Consider the following 20,185-nt stretch of genomic DNA (forward strand, 5'->3'; position numbering starts at 1 on the left):
TGAATCTTTCTGTAACATATTTGAGAAGACAAAAGCAAAGCAAGTTCTGTGCTTTGAAAGAAGACTCTAGTTAGGGAGGCCTGATAAGGAAGCAACTGGGTGTGTCTGGGACAGCCTTTCAGGGTGGGCCTCTTCCAACACACTCCCAGCATGCTGGCTGGAGCTTACTTGGAGTCCAAAATAACCGAATAGCAGTTCAGAATAGTGGCCTCCTTAGCTAGGAGCAGCTACACAGAGGAAAGATAAATGTGCTCCCGAATGTTGGCTCCTATTCCATGTGTGGAATCAGATGCCTGATGCCATAGCCAGGTGCTCTCAGGCACTAACAGCCTGTTTATTCTCCTTGCAACTCAGCCCACACACCTACGGGATGACTATTACCACCAATGCTTCAGTCTCCAAATTCTGTCTGCACCTCTCACGCATTTGAGAGACAAGTACTTACTTGTCTTGTAGCAAATTCAGTCTCCCCTAAATGTCATGACCTATAAAGACATAGAACCTTGGCAGGCATGGAGGGTAATTATACAAACTGATTTTTCTGAATTCATGTAGAAAGTTCATTTCCATGCTCTGAAGTCTGCTGTTAATGCAGTTAATTGACATCATTATCCAAACATATTTGATTTGAGAGCCATGAGAAAGATGATTTCTATCAGTTAAATAAGTGTCTTTGGGGGCCCTCACAGTGGAGAGAGGGAGTTGGAATGTATGAGGCTTTAGGCCTCCCCTACTTCAACCAGAGTAGCTCTGTTTTATGTATTGGAACTGAAAAAGTTTGAAACCACTACTCTAACCTTTATCTCACATCCTGAAACATATTTCTTGCTGTGCTAGCCCTCTCCAGAGGCATGTTGGCAATGACTTAAACAAAATTATGAGCCCCTCAAGTTAGGCTCGTACCCCTAAATATCTAGCACAATGCTTTATACACAATAGAAGTGTGTATTCAGTGGATACTTCTGGCTTGATTATTTGATTGATTGATTTACTGACTGACTACTGAGATGATACTGATTAATGGTATCAGGCTGCTTCTACATCCAATCGGTACATGTAGTAAATCTTAGGGGGGTTTTTGTTTGTTGCATTTTAGGGCCGCACCTGAGGCGTGTGGATGCTCCCAAGCTAGGGGCCAAATTGGAGCTACAGCTGCCAGCCTATGCTGCAGCCACAGCGATGCAAGATCCAGGCTGCATCTGTGATCTACACCACAGCTCGAGGCAACAGCGGATTCTTAATCCACTTAGCGAGGCCAGGGTTGAACCCACATCCTCATGGATCCTAGTCGGGTTTGTTATCTGAGCCACAAGTGGAACTCCCAATCATAGTTTATTTTTATTCGTTATGATTTGAGCACTCTGACCTTTCCTACTGAGAATCAGTCATGCAATCTGAGGTGAAACATGGCCCAAAGAAGTTGTTTTGGATGTAGACAATACCTGGTTAGGTCAACACAAGCAAAAGGACTTCCTGCCGATTTCCAAAGGTGAAAGGTGAACAGAGTGGTTATTGGGAAAATCTAGGGACAGATATATGCCAAGATCACATAGTCTTAACTATTTTTTACTACTGCTTACTTTTGCCAAAAATTACCTGCCTGAGTTGTTTCCAAAACAATTCAATGCCTTGATTATGGGAAATGCAGTTCTTTTTCTCTTCTAAGCTACACTTAAAACATGCATATTTTTCTGTAGCCTCCAGTATATATCTACATATCTTTTGAAGGAGGGGAGATTGGTTTTATTTTGTTCTTAATCAATTTATGTTTTATAAATATATAATTAGTTTTTAAAAAGTCAAGTAATAGAAAAATAACATTAGTGGGAAAATTGGCAAAGTCCATGTAGTCTTTAAGTTTAGGTAATAGTAATATACTCAGTGTTGATTTGTTTTGACAAATGCTCCATTATTATGTAAGATGGTAGCATTAGGGGTACTGGTTGGAGGACATAAGGAACACTCGCAACTATCTTTGCGACTTTTCTAAAAATTACTCCAAAATAAATAGTTAATTTTTAAAAGTTTATACATAGCAATAAAGATATTCACAATGGAAAGAAAGCCAAATAGTGCCGAATCTGAGACAATGAACATCAAAATCAATAACATCAACAGTAGATTGTGATCCATTGAATTAAAAAAAGGATAAGCCAAAAATCTGTACTGATACCAAAAAAATAAATAGGAAGGAAAAGGGAAATCATTCCTATATTAGAATGCCAGCTAATAAATGTAGAAAGAATAATAGAAAATCATCATTTTCAACTCACAGTAAATAACTGATTCAAGCAAAAGTTATCTGTGGATGCTGGAATTTTTAAAGAAATACAACAATGCATTACATTTCTATAAAACTTATAAAATTTATAGAGCAATTTCACACACTGTTTTGAGTAGGCTACTATTCACATCTATAGCAGGAGATATTATGCATCTCCCCTTAGCCTCCACATCCTCTTTTTCACCTAGTGACTCCCTATAAAATAGCCTGGTCCAGGCATAAGAATGCTCAGTAGCTAGTGATTATAGTCTTATATGTTTTAAATTCACCACCCCCAGATCTCTCTCGTAATCTCTTGCTAATTGCTTATCTTTGAGATTTTATCCTTTAAAACATTTCACACATAGCTGATTTGTAATCTGTATCTGACATTCTTAATATTTGAAGTTCTTAATATTTGCAGTTTAAATCTATTTATTGTTTTCTTTTATTCTTCATGATATCTTGTTTACATATACATTTGTAATCTTTCATAAAACTACTTTTTGCTTGCACTTTAATTTTGAGAATCCTATCAACTTTAGTTGGAGATCTTTTCCTCCAAAAGTTGGGAGGAACAGCCAACCCTGGATTATTTGAATTTACTTCAGGGGTCTCAGACTAATGTGGGAGTCTTGGGTTTAGCTTTATAGTGGTCCAAGGCTTATCATTCTGACCAGAATGGAAATGCTTTGGGAAATTCTTGTCCTCCTCCTTGCTTATGCCACATCTCATGATTTTTCCCCTTTTGGGTGGTGGGGGAAGTAGCCTTGGAGATTTTTCCTATTTACTGTGAGCCTTGAAATGCTTTAAAAAGTCTATGTCGCAGTTTCCATTGTGGTTCAGCAGATTATGAACCCAGCTAGTATCCATGATGATGCATATTCGATCCCTGGCCTTGCTTGCTCAGTTGGTTAAAGAACTAGCATTGCTGTGAGCTATGATGTAGATTGCAGACGAGGCTCAGATCCCGAGTGGCTGTGTTGTAGGTCAGCAGTTGCAGCTCCAGTTCCACCCCTAGCCTGGGAACTTCCATACACTACAGGTGCTGCCCTGAAAAGCAAAAAACCGAAAAGTATATGTTATACAGGATGTAGTTTTTTTGTAGTGGAAGGGACTCTCTTAATATCTTGTTCACCATAATGCAGAAACAGAAGTCTTTCTGTACAATTTGATATACTACTTTTGTGTTGTTTGCTTAAGGTCTTTTTAAGTACTTTCATTATAAACATAATTCTTATGGTTCCATTATATTCCATTGCATGGTTAGACCACCATTTAATTAGCCATTTTTCTATTGAATATTTAGAATGTTTTCAGATTTTTGCTGTTGCAAATAAGACTGCAGTGAACATCATTGTGGTTTTGTAAAGTAGATCAGGGAGCTGAGGATATAAAGAAATAGCATATACTACTCAGCCATAAAAAAGAACAAAATAATGCCATTTGCAGCAACATGGATGGAACTAGAGACTCTCATACTAAGTGAAGTAAGTCAGAAAGAGAAAGACAAATACCATATGATATCACTTATATCTGGGATCTAATATATGGCACAAATGAACCTTTCCACAGAAAAGAAACTCATGGACTTGGAGAACAGACTTGTGGTTGCCAAGGGGGAGGGGGAGGGAGTGGGATGGACTGGGAGTCTGGGGTTAATAGATGCAAACTATTGCATTTGGAACGGATAAGCAGTGAGATCCTGCTGTATAGCACTGGGAACTATATCTAGTCACTTGCGATGGAGGATAATGTGAGAAAAAGAATGTATGTGTGGGAGTTCCCATCGTGGCTCAGCAGAAACGAATCGGACTAGTGTCCATGAGGACTCAGGTTCAATCCCTGGCCTCTGTCAGTGGGTTAAGGATCCCGCATTGCTGTGAGCTGTGGTATAGGTTGCAGATGAGGCTTGGATCTGGCGTTGCTGTGGCTATGGTGTAAGCTAGCAGCTACAGCTCCTGTTCAACCCCTAGCCTAGGAACCTCCATATGATGCAGGTGCAGTCCTAAAAAAAAAAAAAAAAAAAAGGTATATGTATATGTGACTGGGTCACTTTGCTATACAGTAGAAAATTGAACGAAGGTTCAATCCTTGACCTTGCTCAGTGGGTTAAGGATCCAGCGTTGGCCTGAGCTGTGGTGTAGGTTGCAGATGCCGCTCGGATCCCAAGTTGCTGTGGCTATGGCGTAGGCCAGCAGCTACAGTTCTGATTCAACCCCTAGCCTAAGAACCTGCATATGCCATGGGTGCAGCCCTAAAAAGATTAATTAATCAATCAATTATTTAATTAAAAATAAATAAAACGGCCAAGACTTGGTAACAAATGAGTTGCACAGACGATTGGTATTGAAAAACTTCAGAAGATGTTCATGGTAAAGAAAAGCTTCCATATGTGGTAGATCCCTAAAAAAATAATAATAATAATAATAATAATAATAAAAAGTCAAGGAAACTAGGGAAAGCACAGAGATACTCAGATATTCCTAGTGGAATGAGCCAAAACTCAGAATTCAGAATCAATTCAACATGTGATGGATCATGGTTGGATAAGTAGGAAGGAAGGAACTTTGAATACCATATTAAGGAATTTGGACTATCCTACTATAGGCATTTGGGAGTCAATGAAGGCTTTTTAGTAATAAGGTGACATACTGAAGGTAGTACTTTGGGGAGATTAGTCTTGTATCAGTATTAGGATAGTTGAGAGGAAAGAGCCAGGATGAAAGCAAGAAAACTGGTTAAAAGACTATGTAATAATTCAGAGGAGCAGTGATACAGGTCTGAAGTAGGACGATAGGAGTAGGGATGGGAAGTTGAAAGGCAGTGTAACAAGTGGGTAGGAACACTGACTTTAGAATCAAGCAGTTCTGTGTCTGACTCCCAGATCAGACCTCACTGACTGAGTTACCTTAGGAAGTTTATTCAATACCTCTGGGCCTCAGATTTTTTATCTATAAAATAGAGATAATAAAGCATTTATTAAAATGCTGCTTTTGATAACAAGTTATAGGAATTTATAACTTGTCAACCCGTCGTGGCGCCGTGGTTGACGAATCTGACTAGGAACCATGAGGTTGCGGGTTCAAACCCTGGCCTTGATCGTGGGTTAAGGCTCTGGCGTTGCCGTGAGCTCTGACTGGGTCACAGACTTGGCTCGGATCCCGAGTTGCTGTGTCTGTGGCGTAGGCTGGTGGCTACAGCTCCGATCAGACCCTTAGCCTGGGAACCTCCATATGCCGTGGAAGCGGCTCAAGAAAAGGCAAAAAAGACAAAAAACAAACATAAAATAGAGATAGTAATACTTATCTATAATACAAAAATACTTATCCATAAAATAGAGTGGTTATAGCAATTAAATGAGTTAATTAAGTGCTTAGCATAATAGTTGGAATGTAGCAAAAGCACAATAAATTTTTAGATCAGTGCCTAAAACATTGGAAGGAGGATTCAGCATGACTTGCTGTTTGAGCATGAAGGGAGAATGCAGATGATTCTTATATTTTCAATTTTGTGTTAATGGTGATAGAAAGCTGATTTGAAATAGAGAAATTAATTTGGTTTTAGATGTGTTGAATTTGAGGTAATAATGAGAAATACCTAATAGGCTATTGAAAAATTGATTCTGGAAGTTTAGGAAGAGTGTAAGATTTGGAAATAAACAACATAATGGAAGGAGCTAAACACTTCTCAGGTTGCAAAGACTTCCGATCTGAGCCCTGCTGTAAATCTACACTTAAATATAAGCCAGGTATTGTTATATTAAACAGTGAAGAAAGAATGATCTAGGGTTGTTGTTATGGAAGCCGAAGGGAAAGGAGAGTTTCAGTAGGAGAGGATGGCTAAGTGTCAGGCAATTTAATGTATTATGAGTTTAAAAATTAGAATTGCTGGAGTTCCCTTCATGGCTCATTGGTTAATGAACCCAGCTAGGACCCATGAGGATGCAGGTTCAATCGCTGGCCTCACTTAGTGGCTTAAGGATCAGGAGTTGCCGTGAGCTGTGGTATAGGTCACAGACTCGGCTCACATCCCGAGTTACTGTGGCTGTGGTGTAGGCTGGCAGCTGTAGCTTGGATTCGACCCCTAGCCTGGGAACTTCTATATGCTGCAGATGCAGCCCTAAAAAGCAAAAAAAAAAAAAAAATAGACTTGTTTCAGACATTTCAAGAATTAATTAAAAGAAGACAGACTTCTGATTTTTTAGAAATGGTTAAGGAGAAAGTAGAATTAACATAGCCCATTCTTTTAAGAATTTTGGTATTGGAAAAAAAAAAAAAGGAAGGAGTTGTCTGGAGTCCTTGAATTGATATGGCAGTGATCCCTTCGCTTTCTAGTACATTTGAGTTTTCACCACCTAACCCCCACCCCCATCCAGTTACAGAGGCTTTAAAGACTTCTGCCTCTGTGGAGCTGAGCAGTACCATTACTGCTGAAGCGTCTCCTTTTTTTTTTTTCTTTTGCTTTTTTAGGGCAGCACCATGGCATATGCAGTTCCCAGGCTAGGGGTCGAATTGGAGCTGTCGATACTGGCCTACACCACAGCCACAGCAACTCCAGATCCAAACTGTAGAGCTGCATCTGCAACCTGCACCACAGCTCATGGCAATGCTGGATCCCCTACCCACTGAGCATGGCCAGGGATGGAACCCACAAACTCATGGATACTAGGATTCATTTCTGCTTCGCCACAATGGGAACTCCTGCAGCTTCTCTTTTTTTACAGCTTTATTGAGATATAGTTGTCATCTGTTTGACCATTTTAAGTATACTATTCTGTTGTTATTAGTATATTCACAGAGTTGAGCAACCATCACCATAATCTAATTATAGAACATTTGCATGATTCCAAAAAGAAATCCCATACCCAGTAACAACCATTCCCCATTTTCCCTTCCCCTAAGACCTGGCAGCCACTAATCTACTAATCTACATAGATTGGCCTAATCTGGGCATTGCATATCAATGTAGTCAAACAATTTGTGGCCTTTTGTGTTTTGCTTCTTTCACTTAGCATGTTTTTCAAGGTTGATCCATGTTGCAGCATGTTTAACTGCTTATTTCCTTTTTATTGCCAAATACTCCATTTTATGAATATACCACATTTTATTTATTCATTCGTCTATTAATGGACATTGGGTTGTTCCCAATTTTTGGATGTTGTAAATAATGCTGCTGTGAACATTCATATACAAGCTCTTGTGTGAATATATGTTTTCATTTCTTGGGGATATATATCTAGGAGTAGAATTTCTAGGTCACCTGGTAACTCTATGTTTAACATTTTGAGGAAGTACCAGACTTTTCCAAGGTGATTGAACCATTTTACAATCCTCTCAGCAATATATGAGGGTTCTAATTTCTCCACATTGTCATCAACACTTGTTACTTTTTTATTTAGCCCTTGTATTAGGGGGCTATGAGATCTCATTTTAGTTTTGATTTGCACTTCCCTAATAACTAATAATGTTGAACACTTTTTCATGTGTTTATTGACCATTTGTACAGTCTCATTTAGAGAAATGTCTATTCAAATCCTTTGCCCATTTTTAAAATGGATTATACATCTTTTTATCCTTGAGTTGTAAAAGTCCTTTATGTATTCAGGATAGAAGTCCCTTATCAGGTGTTTGATTTGCAAATATTTTCTTCCATTCTGTGGATTGTCTTTTCATTATCCTGATTGTGTTATTTAAAGCACAAAAGTTTTAAATTTGTATGAAGTCCAACTTTTCTGCTTTTTTCTTTTGTGTACTTGTGATATCATATCTAAGAATGCATTAATTTAAGGTCATGAAGAGTTATTCCTGTTTTCCCTAAGCTTTCTTTTAATAAGTCTTTTTTTTTTCCTACATGAACAGCAGGGGTCTTCTCTTCAGCTTTTTGAGTCAGATCTACCCACTACTCCCTTTTGTTGACACTCTCACTCTTTTCAGACTACTCTTATTCAATAAGACTTTGACTAACCATCTTCTATAAGCCAAGCACTATGTTAGGTATTATAGGAAACACAAAATAGAAATGATACTGTCTTTTAAGCTCTGGGTATTGGAGATACAAAGCTGAATATAACTTGGACTTTGCAGTCTAGAAGAGCCATTAAGGTGGATATGAAAAAAAGAACATAATCATGTCAAGTGATTTACCTAATCACTTAAGTAAATCTCGAATGATTTACTTAAGCAAAACCTCTCATGAACTGATGTTAGTTTCTGGTGAAGTTTGCATTGATAATAATAACTGTATGCTCTTTTTTATGAATTGATGGTGATAGTTTTGATGTAAGGGGTTTGGGGGTTTGTTTTTTTTATTACTTGGCAGTATAAGAAATTGACAATCCTGTATTGATCCCCTGACATTTGTGGGATTTTTTTTTTCTTATCCGTAAAATCTACAACCCGCAGCCATGGTTCAGAAGACAAAGATCGTTTTCTGACTTCAGGGTGATCAGTGAAGACTTGGATGAGTTGATCTGGACCTTGTAGGTTTTAGTTACATGCAAAAGAATCTAAACAGAGGCAATAGACTAGAAAGAGTTCATAAACAGGTTTGAAGGACTACATGATTGGGGAGTGGGAAGTAATGTTAGGTAGAGAGCAAGCAGACAACCAAGACAGAAGATGTTGAAAGCCGGAATGCAAATTTTGAACTTGATTCTCTGGATAATGGGACACCACTAAAAGGGTCAGGAGAGTGACCTATTGAATTGAGATGGGGCTTTAGGGTAGTACTGGATCCGGCAATACTAAAAGGTAAATTGCAGGTGAGGAGACTCATTAGGAAGCAGTTGTGGTTTATAATGTGATGGTATTTATATATTTTTTTCTAGTCAGGAATAATTTGATCTTTTCATCAAAGCCCTATAGATATTTGGCTGTAGTTGGTAGAAAGTAGGTGATGATATAGTCTCTGATGCGGTGAAGTAAGCTAAGTGCTGAAAATATGATAAGCTGTCACCTTTTGTAGGCAGGTGGAAACAGTTCCTAAGTAGCAGCTCTCCAATGTAACACATGGCTTATGCAAATTTCAGGGACAAAGACTCTGGGTCCAGAGCTCTTACTGGAACTCCTAACACTGGTCTTGGAGATTGACCTTATGCTAACCTACAGTTGCTTATCCAACCCAACCCCCTTTGAGGTCTGTTTCAGCTAGAGGGCAAGAAGTCCATTGACACCTTTCAACATCCCTGAGGAGGTGGCTAATGGTTAGTTTTATGAATGGCAACCCCCTTCTTTCGTCCTCTTCTTCATTGTTTCCTGCTTTGTAGGATCAAGGGGCCATGGCCCCTCAAACACATCAAGATTAGAGATAGATTTTTGGGTCTTTAGCCACTTCAGTTCTTCTCTCTACAACACAGTTCATCTCAGCATATTGTCAGTGGGCACTAGGGAAATAGGGAATAGAAACAACGATAAGGGAAAAGAAACACCTCTCTTCTGGATCCTGAATGGTGGTGGCTGATGTGATCCTAGCCAGTATACCTAAGGCTTCTTTTTAGGGACCCAAAATCCAAGGACTTGGCTGTGGAGTCCAAATAGTAGTCAATATTAGAAGGAGCCCTGTCTATGCAGGGCTAATGCTTGGGGACTAAGCCCAGCTTGAGACCATCTCTCTATTCAAGGATGGCAGCAGGCAGCAGTGCCATGAACTGGACAGAGACAGTGCTGCTACTTACTGTGCAACTTAGTGGCTGTGGCTTCTCCAGTGTTTACTGATTCCACAGAACTGGCACGGAACCTGAGAAGGGTGGAACAGGGAAGGGGTGGAAGGCTCTGTAGGTCTACACACAGAACTGAGATTTTTCTTTGGCCTAGGGGAGACCACCCCTTTTCCTTAGCATTCCTTTCCCTAGGAAAATATGCTTCCTGCCCCCTGGCCTGACTGAATGGACACTGCCTCCCACAGGTCCAGGTGGACCCTACTCAGCACTGACCAAAAACTGATGTAGATGAATGGGGAAGGTTCTGCTCCAGCCACACTTGCAGGCCCTCTGAAGATCCAGAGAACTGAATTGGACCCTGTGGTATGAAGGGGGCCTGTAACCAGCTTGATTCTAAGGCTTACTCTGCCCTGTATGTAGAAGCTTGACTTTGGTCCAGTCTCTCTCTCTCTTTTTTTTTTTTTTTTGGCTTTTTGGCTTTTTGGCTTTTTTTAGGGCCACACCCATGGCATATGGAGGTTCCCAGGCTAGGGTTCTAATTAAAGCTGTAGCTGCTGGCCACAGCCACAGCCGTAGCAACTCAGGACCAAGCCGTGTCTGTGACCTACCCTGTGGCAACGGAGGAATCCTTAACCCACGGAGCAAGGCCAGGGATCACACCCTCAACCTCTTGGTTCCTAGTCGGGTTCATTTCCCCTGTGCCACGATGGGAACTCCCCAGTCTCTCTTTTTTTTCTGAGGCAGACCCTATTTCTCTGAACAGGCACACCCTAGAAATCTCTGTTGGTGGAATGATGACTGGTCCCTAGGGCCTCCCTTCAGGGCTTCAGGAACCTCCTCTTAGGCTGGCTGCTCCACCCTGAGGCTAGTCTAGAATCCTAGTGAAAGGAAAAAGCTGGAAAACAAGAAGTCATTCAGAGTGGGTGAAAAGAGGAGGGAGAGGTTTCTGGCTAAGATCTAAAAGGAGGGGCCTAAGGAAGGAAGGAAGCTCTAAGCCTCTGCCCAGACTCTTTAACTGAGACTCCTAGAGACAAGAGGGAAGCTAGGCCCAGCTCTCTCCCTATTTTTCTTTGCCGCTTTGAGACTTCTCCTCTTCTAGCACTGACTGCCCTCTGTGGCTGACTCCTTTCTCTACCCTCCCCCTTCCCCAGGCTAAAGGGCCCACAGGGACTGACAGGGAGGGAGGCTGAGCGGCTGTACTGTGGGCACGCCTGCTTCTTTCCCTTCCCCCTTCCCTTAGCAGCAACGTCACCGCAGCACCAGCAGCAGCGGCAGCAGCAAGGATACTGGGACTGGGATTGCGCAGCCTCCCTGCATTAGCAAGGATGCCATTGTATTAGCAGAAATCAGATCTTAGGAAATCTGCCCAGTTCCCCCTGTGTGGTCCTGTGGAACAGTGCCTCACCTCGAACTGTCAAGGTAGAGCTTGGTTGGAGTGCAAAAGGAGCGGAAGCCTCCGGATACAGCTCAAGGCTCCTTTCAGAGGTATGGCTCAGCGGAGCTGGGGGAGGGGCAGGGCAGAAACGCTGGAATAACTGATCAGCACATTTGGGCCCTGGCTTCTGAGGGTTGGCTTTGTCTTTATGAAAGAGAGAGAGTGAGAGCGAGCATAGGAGCAAACATTAGACAAGCTCATCCATGTATACATTTGGGCTGTGGTGCAGAGATGAGGAAAAGCCGAGGCTTGGGCTAATTCTATTTTGTCAAGAAGTGAAAAGATTCCCTTCTTCCTTTCTGAGCATTTCTAATGAAGCTGCTATAATGTGGGTCAGGGTAGAGAGGGTCAGATCTAGAAACAAAGGCTTAATGGGATGAGACACCCCTACAGCTACTGTAAGTTTACGGGGGACGTGCAGAAATCTGCACAGCTTTCAAGAGGAGGAGCTGGGAAGCATCGAGCCCATCCCTTCCCTCCATACACATACATACATGTACATAGACACACATACCATATCTTTGGGGGCTATGGGATAAGGATAGAATTGAATAAGAAAGAATGTTGACCAAGAGGATCCACGTTATGGGAGAAGGGGGAGGGGAGGGGGAAGAGTCACTGTAACACCCAGGACACCTGACCTGTTATAATCAGTCTTCATGTACAGACTTAGATTCCTAACAGGAAAAGACCTAAGCATAAGCTGATACTCCCGAATCCACCTCCTGCTGTCTTCCCTTCAGTCCTGTCAAGAGAGAACCCAGGCAGGAAAAGGGTTATCAGTCCTACTGAGGCTCCCCATCAGACCTCAGGTCAAGGTCAGATTGCTAGAGAATAGCAACTGAGTATCCACTGTCTTCTCTGTCCTCCTTCAAGAGGCCAAAGAAAGAGGCAAGAGATTCTGTGACTGGCAGAAAGATGCTGATGACCAAAGCAAGGGAAACCTTTCTCCTGGAGTTTAGAACATCATCTTGCGCAAAGTTACCCTATTGCTAGTCAGATAGAAAGCGTTCTTTAAATTTCCATTTCCATTGATTACCTTGGGAGGATTCAAAAACATATGCTTATAGGAGTCAGTAGTTCCATGTTGAGAAAAGGTGGTTGGGAAATACATTGAAAAGTTGTGGGAGGATGTGAGTTCCCAGGAAGCATCTAGGAATGTGAACTACAGAGCAGTGGGAAGGGGACATTCAGGACCGTGAAAGGGGCAGAGAGGTAAGGGCTGGGAACCGGGGCAGGAGGTGAGATTGAAAAGTATTAAAGCATGAGACAGTAATATGAAAGAGACTGTAGGTTCATAGGATAACCAGGTGGGTTAATACAGACTATGTAAGTGAAAACTAGAGTGTGGGCCTAGCCAGGAAAGGTAGAAAGCATCTGCTTTAAATGCAGGGACTTTAGGAGTTCCCATTGTGGCTCAGTGGAAACGAACCCGACTGGTATCCATGAAGATGTGAGTTCAATCCCTGGCCCTGCTCGGTGGTTTAGGGATCCCGCGTTGCTGTGAGCTGTGGTGTAGGCCGGCAAATATAGCTCTGATTTGACCCCTAGCCTGGAAACTTCCATATGCCACACCTGTGGCCCTAGTAAATAAATAAACAATAAATGCAGAGACTTTAGGAAGAGGGTGTGGCCCTGATCATTTTCTTTGGGGGGCAGTTTTAGTGGAAAGAATTAAGAATTGGGCAGACCTGAGCTTGAATCCATCTCAGCTGCATAATTATGGGCAAACTACTTATACTTGCTAAGCTTCAGTTTTCTCATCTGTAAAATGGGAATGATTATGCCTGCTTTAAAGGATTATAGTGGAATTAGAGATGGTATATGGAAACCACCTTACATGTGAGTGCTCAGTAAATGATCACTAATAAATAATATTATTATGATAGGCCAAGAGACACCTATTTGGGATGAAGACCAGGGAAAGGCCTCTCATGGAAAGCTTTACCTGATTCCAGAGAGCTAGACTTCATAATTTTATGCTGGATGAGCCCACCACTTCTGGTGGGCAGAGCTGAGCACCTTCTTCTACTTTCTTCCTATTCTGCATTCTCTATTCCTTCCCCATCGTCATTGCCCATGTTTTTCCATTTAATTAGGGTAGAAAAAGTCTGAAATGAGTTCTTCCACCTCACTGTTTCCTCATCACCTTTACTAGAGCTCACGGGCCACAATATTAAACTTGTGTTATTATAGAACACATCACTCCTGGGGGAGAAATCTAAGAGCTATGCTCTCAGTAAATGTATTCTGTGGTGTTTGAAATCAAGTCGGGTATACAGTATACTCTCATTACATTCCTAACTGATCCAGAAAAAAGGTCAAAAGTTAGGATTCCTGGAGTTCCTGTCATGCTTCAGCAGAAACGAATCTGACTAGCATCCATGAGGATACAGGTTCTATCCCTGGCCTCGATCAGTGGACTAAGGATCTGGCATTGCTGTGAGCTGTGGTGTAGGTCACAGGCACGGCTCAGATATGATGTTGTTGTGGCTGTGGTATAGGCCAGCAGCTACAGTTGCAGTTTGACCCCTAGCCTGGGAACCTCCATGTGCCACAGGTACAGCCCTGAAAAGACAAAAAAAAAAGTCAGGATTCCTGAGTCTTGACTTAATTGTCATTTATCTACCGAGAAGTCTTAGGCAAGTCATTTCTTTTTTCTAGGTGTTGATTTCTTTTTTTTTTTTTTTTTTTTTTTTTTGTTAAATGAAAGTTGCTCTGTCTACTGTAGTGGGTTGTGAGGATCAATAAGATGACATACATAAAAAAGTGCTTTGGATGTTCCCTTGTGGCACAGTGGGTTAAGGATCTGGCATTGCTGTGCCCATGGTGCAGGTCACAACTGGTTTGATTTCAGGCCTTGGAACTTCTGTATGACATGGGCATGGCCACCAAAAAAAAAAAAAAGTGCTTTATAAAAAAATAAGAAAGTTTGGGGGGGCAAAGCATGAGTGCAGGGCCTCATGAGACAACTGCAGAATTTCACCCTAGTTGGTTGAACTGGAATTGTCATGGAGAAACTATTGGCAGGATTTCCCTTGGTTGTGTGGAGATCAGGGAGGAATAAGACCTTCTCTGAGTTACAAAATACAAAATAAAATTGAATCAATCAGTAAAAGAGCACTTAAAATAGGATTCAACATAACCTAAATATATAAGCTAAACCTAAACAGCATTTAGAAAAAAAAAGAACATTTCTTTTTGATCTTGGTATAGGCAAAGATTTCTTAGGACAGAGAAAGCTTTAACCATAAAAGAAAAAAAAACAGTTAAGCAGGACTTCATAAAATTAAAATCTTCTATTAATTAAAAAACACCATTAAGAAAACAAATGGGCAAGCCACATTTGAGAAAAAGCCACTAGAGAAAATATTCTCAAGACATATATCTGACAAAGGACTTGTACCCAGAATACAACTGAATAATAAAAAGATAAGTCAATTTTTTCAATGGGCAGAATAGATAACCTACTGTACCTACCATGTTCCAAGCACTATACGTGGGTTCTAGGCACACAGGGTTGACTATATCACAGTTTCTGACCTTGAGGAACTGCGTTCTCCTCTGGGGACAGATATGTACATATAATGTAATAAACTGTCAGTGCCCCTCAGTCAATGGTTTGTCATCACCCTCCATATCCATTTGTGCTTTATCCCTAGTTTAGAGAATCAGCTTTCCAGTCTGTGTGTTGCTATATTTCTCCACTTGAATGTGTATATATATTACCCAGTCATTGGGTTTTGGGGGCCAGAATCATAAATTCTTATGTCTGTATACTTGTGAATGCCTCTTGAAAATGGTGCTTTAAGGTGGAGTATTCACTGAAGATCAAGTGATGGCTGTAGCCCATAGGTACTCCTAAAATTACTGCTGTGTGTACAGGGAAGTTCTCTATGCTCCATTTAGTCCAGGCCTCAGATTATGGCCTGGACCCTGGGGAACCCTGGTACTATATGTCATGGGAAGCCCCTTTCCCAAGGTCTAAACCCTCAGTATCTGTACCACTTTTTAAAAAAACTGTTTAGGAGTTCCCTTCTCCTGGGTAGTGATTAATTCATGAGAGCAGTAGCACAGTGGGAACGAATCCGCTAGAAACCATGAGGTCATGGGTTTGATCCCTGGCCTTGCTCAGTGGGTTAAGGATCCAGTGTTGCTGTGAGCTGTGGTGTAGTTTGTAGATTCAGTTCAGATCCCAAGTTGCTGTGGCCATGGCTCTGATTTGACCCCTAGCCCGGGAACCTCTGTATGCTGCAGGTGCAGCCCTAAAAAGAAAAAAAGTCTGTTTAAACTATGTACATAATAGATATTATTAGAACATATAAATGAAAAAAAGAATAAAATCAAAAATTATCTTAGAGTTTCTGTGTTTTCTGGTACAATAGGATCAGTGGCATTTTGGGAACTCTGGGACACAGGTTCAATCCCAAGCCCAGCACAGAGGGTTAAGGATCATGCATTGCTGCAGCTGTGGCTGAGGTGGCAAGTGCAGCTCAGATCTAATCCCTGGCCCAGGAAATCTGGGAACTCTATGCTGTGGGGCAGCATCTCCCCCCAAAAAAAGTCAGGAAAATTCTAGAAAATTCCAAAATGTTAAACTTGAATTTGCCATTCCCTGGTAGCTATTTTCATATTTACACAGCATTTACATTGTATTAGTTATTATCAGTAATCTGAAAGTGATTTAAAGTAAACAGGAGGATGTGTGTAGGTTATATGCAAATGCTATGCCATTTTATATAAGGGACCTGAGCAACTTTGGGTTTTGGTGTACGCTTTCAAATTTTCTTTCATGCATTTTGCTGTGGTTTGAATGTCTGTGTGCTACTCACCCACCCCCCACCACCATTCATATGTTGAATTCTAACTCTCAAAGGTAAAGGTAGTAAGAGCTAGTGCCTTTGAGTAGTGATTAGCTCATGAGAGCAGCACCTTCCTGAATGAGATCAGTGCTTTTATAAACAGGCTCCAAAAAGATCCCTTGTCCCTTACACCATGTGAGGACACAGGTGGAAGGTGCCTGCTATGAACCAAGAAGTAGGCTTTCACCAGAAAGCAACCATATTAGCACTTTAATCTTAATCTTGGACTTCCTAGACTCCAGAACTGTGAGAAATATATTTCTGCCATTTATAAACCATCCAGTCTGAGATATGGACCACAGCTATGGCAATGCTTGATCCTTAACCCACTCTGCCAGGCTGGGGATCAAACCTGCGCTGCCTCAGAAACAACACCAGATCCTTAACGTATGGCACCACAGCAGGAACTCCATGTTCTCTACTTTTTAAATTGATCAGTTATTGGAATTTTAGAGTGTTCCCAAATTTCTGTTATCCTTGTGGTATGAGTTCAAAGTTTTCTTGGGAAAGGAAGAAAAGATATAGGGAGGGGTGTAGGAGAAGTTACCTCATGTACCTCATAGCAAAACTTTCTAAAAATCTTTTACAAAATCCCTCTCTATAAAAGCCCCATACTTTGGAGTTCCCATTGTGGCGCAGCGGAAACACATCCAGCTAGTAACCGTAAGGTTATGGGTTCAATCCCTGGCCTCGCACCGTGAGTTATGGATCCAGAGTTGCAGTGAGCCGTGATGTTTGAGCTGTGGTGTAGGTCGCAGATGTGGCTCAGATCCTGCTTTGCTGTGGCTGTGGCGTAGGCTGGCAGCTGTAGCTCTGATTCATCCCCTAGCCTGGGAAGCTCCATATGCCACAGGTGTGGCCCTAAAAGCAAAAACAGAACAGAACAAAAAGGAGTTCCCATCATGGCTCAGTGGTTAATGGATCCGATTAGGAACCTTGAGGTTTTGGGTTCAATCCCTGGCCTCACAGAGTGGGTTAAGTATCCGGCATTGCCATGAGCTGTGGTGTAGGTTGCAGGTCCTGCTCGGATTCCGCATTGCTGTGGCTATGGCGTAGGCCGGCAGCAGCAGCTCCAATTTAACCCCTAGCCTGGGAACCTCCATATGCCATGGGTGCAGCCCTAGAAAAGACAAAAAGACCAAAACAAAACAAACAAAAAATCTATAATTTAAGACAGCTGTTTCTCTTTTTTCATTCTCATCTTGTCTCTGCAAATACCCATTCCTCTCTACTGCTAAACACCCTCCTTACCTCTCCTTTCTTCTTCCTAAAAACTTTTAATCTTTTTTCCTATTTAAAAATTGTTTTGAATAATAGCTTTGTTAAGATAAAATTCATATACCATAAAATGCACCCTTTTATGAAACTGAGACGTAACTTACTATCCCATAAATTCTGGAGTTTTGATTTTATTCACAGACTTGTGTAACCATCGCCACTGGCAGAACATTTTCATCACCCTGAAAAGAACCTACATACCCATTAAGCAGTCAGTCCCCATTTTCCAGTCCTTCAGTCCCTGGAAACCCCTAATCTTTCTGTTTCTGTGAATTTGCCCATTCTGGACATTTCATATAAATGGAATCATTCAACATCATACAAAGAAGCCTTTTTTGACTAGCTTCTTTCGCTTAACTTTTTGAGGTTCAGTCATGTTGTAAGCATGTATCAGTACTTCGTTCCTTTTATTGCTAAATAATAATTCTATCGTATATACCATATTATGTTTATTCATCAGTTGATGGACATTAGAATTGTTTCTACTTTTTTGGCTACTGTGAATAATGCTGCTATGAATATTCATATACAAGCTTTTGTGTAAATGTATGGTTTCATTTTCTTGAGTATGTACCCAAGGAGTAGAATATCTGAACCATGTGGTAATACTCTGTTTAACATTTTGAGGAACTGCCAGACTGTTTTTCCAAAGTGATTGTGCCATTTTACAGTGTCTCCATCCTCACCAGCATTTGTTATTGTCTTTTATCTCAGCCATCATAGTAGAAGTGAAGTGGTATCTCAGTGATATTGAGCATCTTTTCATGTGCTTATTGATCATTTGTATGTCTTTAGAGAAATGTCTGTTCAGGTTCTTGGCCCAATTTTTAATTGAGTTGTATACTTTTTATTGTTGAGTTATAAGACTTCTTTATTATTCTGTCAGAAGTCTCTTCTCAGATACACAATTTGCAAATATTTTCTCTCATTCTGTGGGTTGTCTTTTCACTTTCTTGATGGTCTCCCTTGAGGCACAAAGGTTTTCAATTTTTATGAAATCCACCTTATCTGTCTTCTCTTTTTATCACTTGTAATTTTGGTGTCTTATCTAAGAAACTATGCAGTCTTAATCTCAATCCAAGATAACGAATTTACTCCAGTGTTTTCTTCTAAAACGCTTAGCCTTCTGGCTCAGTGTAGGTAGCCTTTCTAGTTTCTGTCTTTCTACCCCTTACCCCAGTCAACACTCAGAGGCTTGAAAGTCCAACAGAGGAGCCTTCCTCTCAGAAAGGAAAGGAGGAAGAAAAATGGTAAATACTTGCTTTTTAATTTTAATGTAACAACACAATATATTTCAGTTTTGCGTCCCTCACACGTGTATTTATTAGCCTTTTGAATTTTTTCTCTTACATGTCCTTGAGCGTGTATGGCTTGCCTAGCTTTTTACTGTACTCCACATGAAGAACTATGATCCTGCAATCTAAATGAGTTACACATTTAAAAATTGGTGAGAGGGTTCCCCTTGTGGCTCAGTGGGTTACGAACCCAACTAGTATCCATGAGAACGAAGGTTCTATCACTGGGCTCACTCAGTGGGTTAAGGATCTAGCGTTGCTGTGAGCTGTGGTGCACGTCATAGACCGGGCTCAGGTCCTGCACTGCTGTGGCGGTGGTGTAGGCCAGCAGGTGTAGCTCCAATTCAGCCCCTAGCCTGGGAACTCCCATATGCCACAGGTGCAGCCCTAAAAAGCAAAATAGGAGTTCCCGTCGTGGTGCAATGGTTAACGAATCCGACTAGGAACCATGAGGTTGCGGGTTCGATCCCTGCCCTTGCTCAGTGGGTTAATGATCCGGCGTTGCCGTGAGCTGTGGTGTAGGTTGCAGACGCGGCTCGGATCCTGCATTGCTATGGCTCTGGCGTAGGCCGGCGGCTACAGCTCCGATTAGACCCCTAGCCTGGGAACCTCCATATGCCGTGGGAGTGGCCCAAGAAAAGGCAAAAAGACAAAAAAAAGGCAAAATAATAATAATAATAAATAAAAACTGGTATAATGGTTCAGCTAAATGATGGAGAACTTAGGCAGTAGGAGGTTTAGACTCATGGTAGGTTGAAGGGAAATGACAGGAATGATAAGAGAAGTAAATAAAGTAGGAGAAATGGGGTATGAGAAGTCTGGGCGAGTGAAGCCTTCAGGGACCTGAACTTGGTAGCATAGGAGACTAGAACTCCAGGAAGTCATTCTGCCATAGTCCAGCCAAGAAACCAAAGAAGCTCAGAATGGGTTCTGTGTAGCAAACTTTACATTTACCTATCAAAGGTAAAACTGGGAAGAGAAGATTTTTTTAGAGGACTCTTGTAGTGAAAGTTGTGGCTAAAACTGGGCAGAACATGGGCATTTCAGAAAATCTATAGCCTGAGCTAGATAAATATTAAGAGTGATGTTAAGAGTGATACAAAAGATAAGAAGAGACTCCTACCCCCACTGAGAAGGAGAAGTCATACTTGCAATCTGATGCCTAACTCAGTCTCTGTATTCAAGAACTCCAATACAGCAATAGGGAGAGTGAAGATCCTTGGCCCACAGCATTAGAGAGGGACAGGTATTCTGAGGCTCAGAGGAGGAGAAAAGAGGTCCAAGAAGACATAGGCATCAGATGATAGTGCATTAAAAGTACATTTACTTTTATTGTAAATTTAAGCTTATTGCTATGCATCCATGATATCTATTTGTGATTTTCCCCCTTAT

General features: G+C 41.3%; 1 protein-coding gene across 3 annotated transcripts in view; it reads left to right on the forward strand.

The window, feature by feature from the left end:
• Positions 1–20,185, forward strand: part of RUSC2 (RUN and SH3 domain containing 2) — a 56,674-nt gene that overhangs the window by 22,269 nt on the left and 14,220 nt on the right. The window contains exon 1 of one of the 3 annotated variants that reach the window (XM_047767860.1): positions 10,924–11,408. The exons of the other annotated variants lie outside the window; for them this stretch is intronic. The gene's annotated coding sequence lies outside the window, so the exon portion shown is untranslated. Of the gene's footprint in view, positions 1–10,923; positions 11,409–20,185 lie in introns of those variants that run through there. 3 annotated transcript variants of the gene reach the window in all.

Source organism: Phacochoerus africanus, chromosome 2, assembly GCF_016906955.1.
Source record: "Phacochoerus africanus isolate WHEZ1 chromosome 2, ROS_Pafr_v1, whole genome shotgun sequence".
Taxonomy (NCBI): Eukaryota; Metazoa; Chordata; class Mammalia; order Artiodactyla; family Suidae; genus Phacochoerus; species Phacochoerus africanus.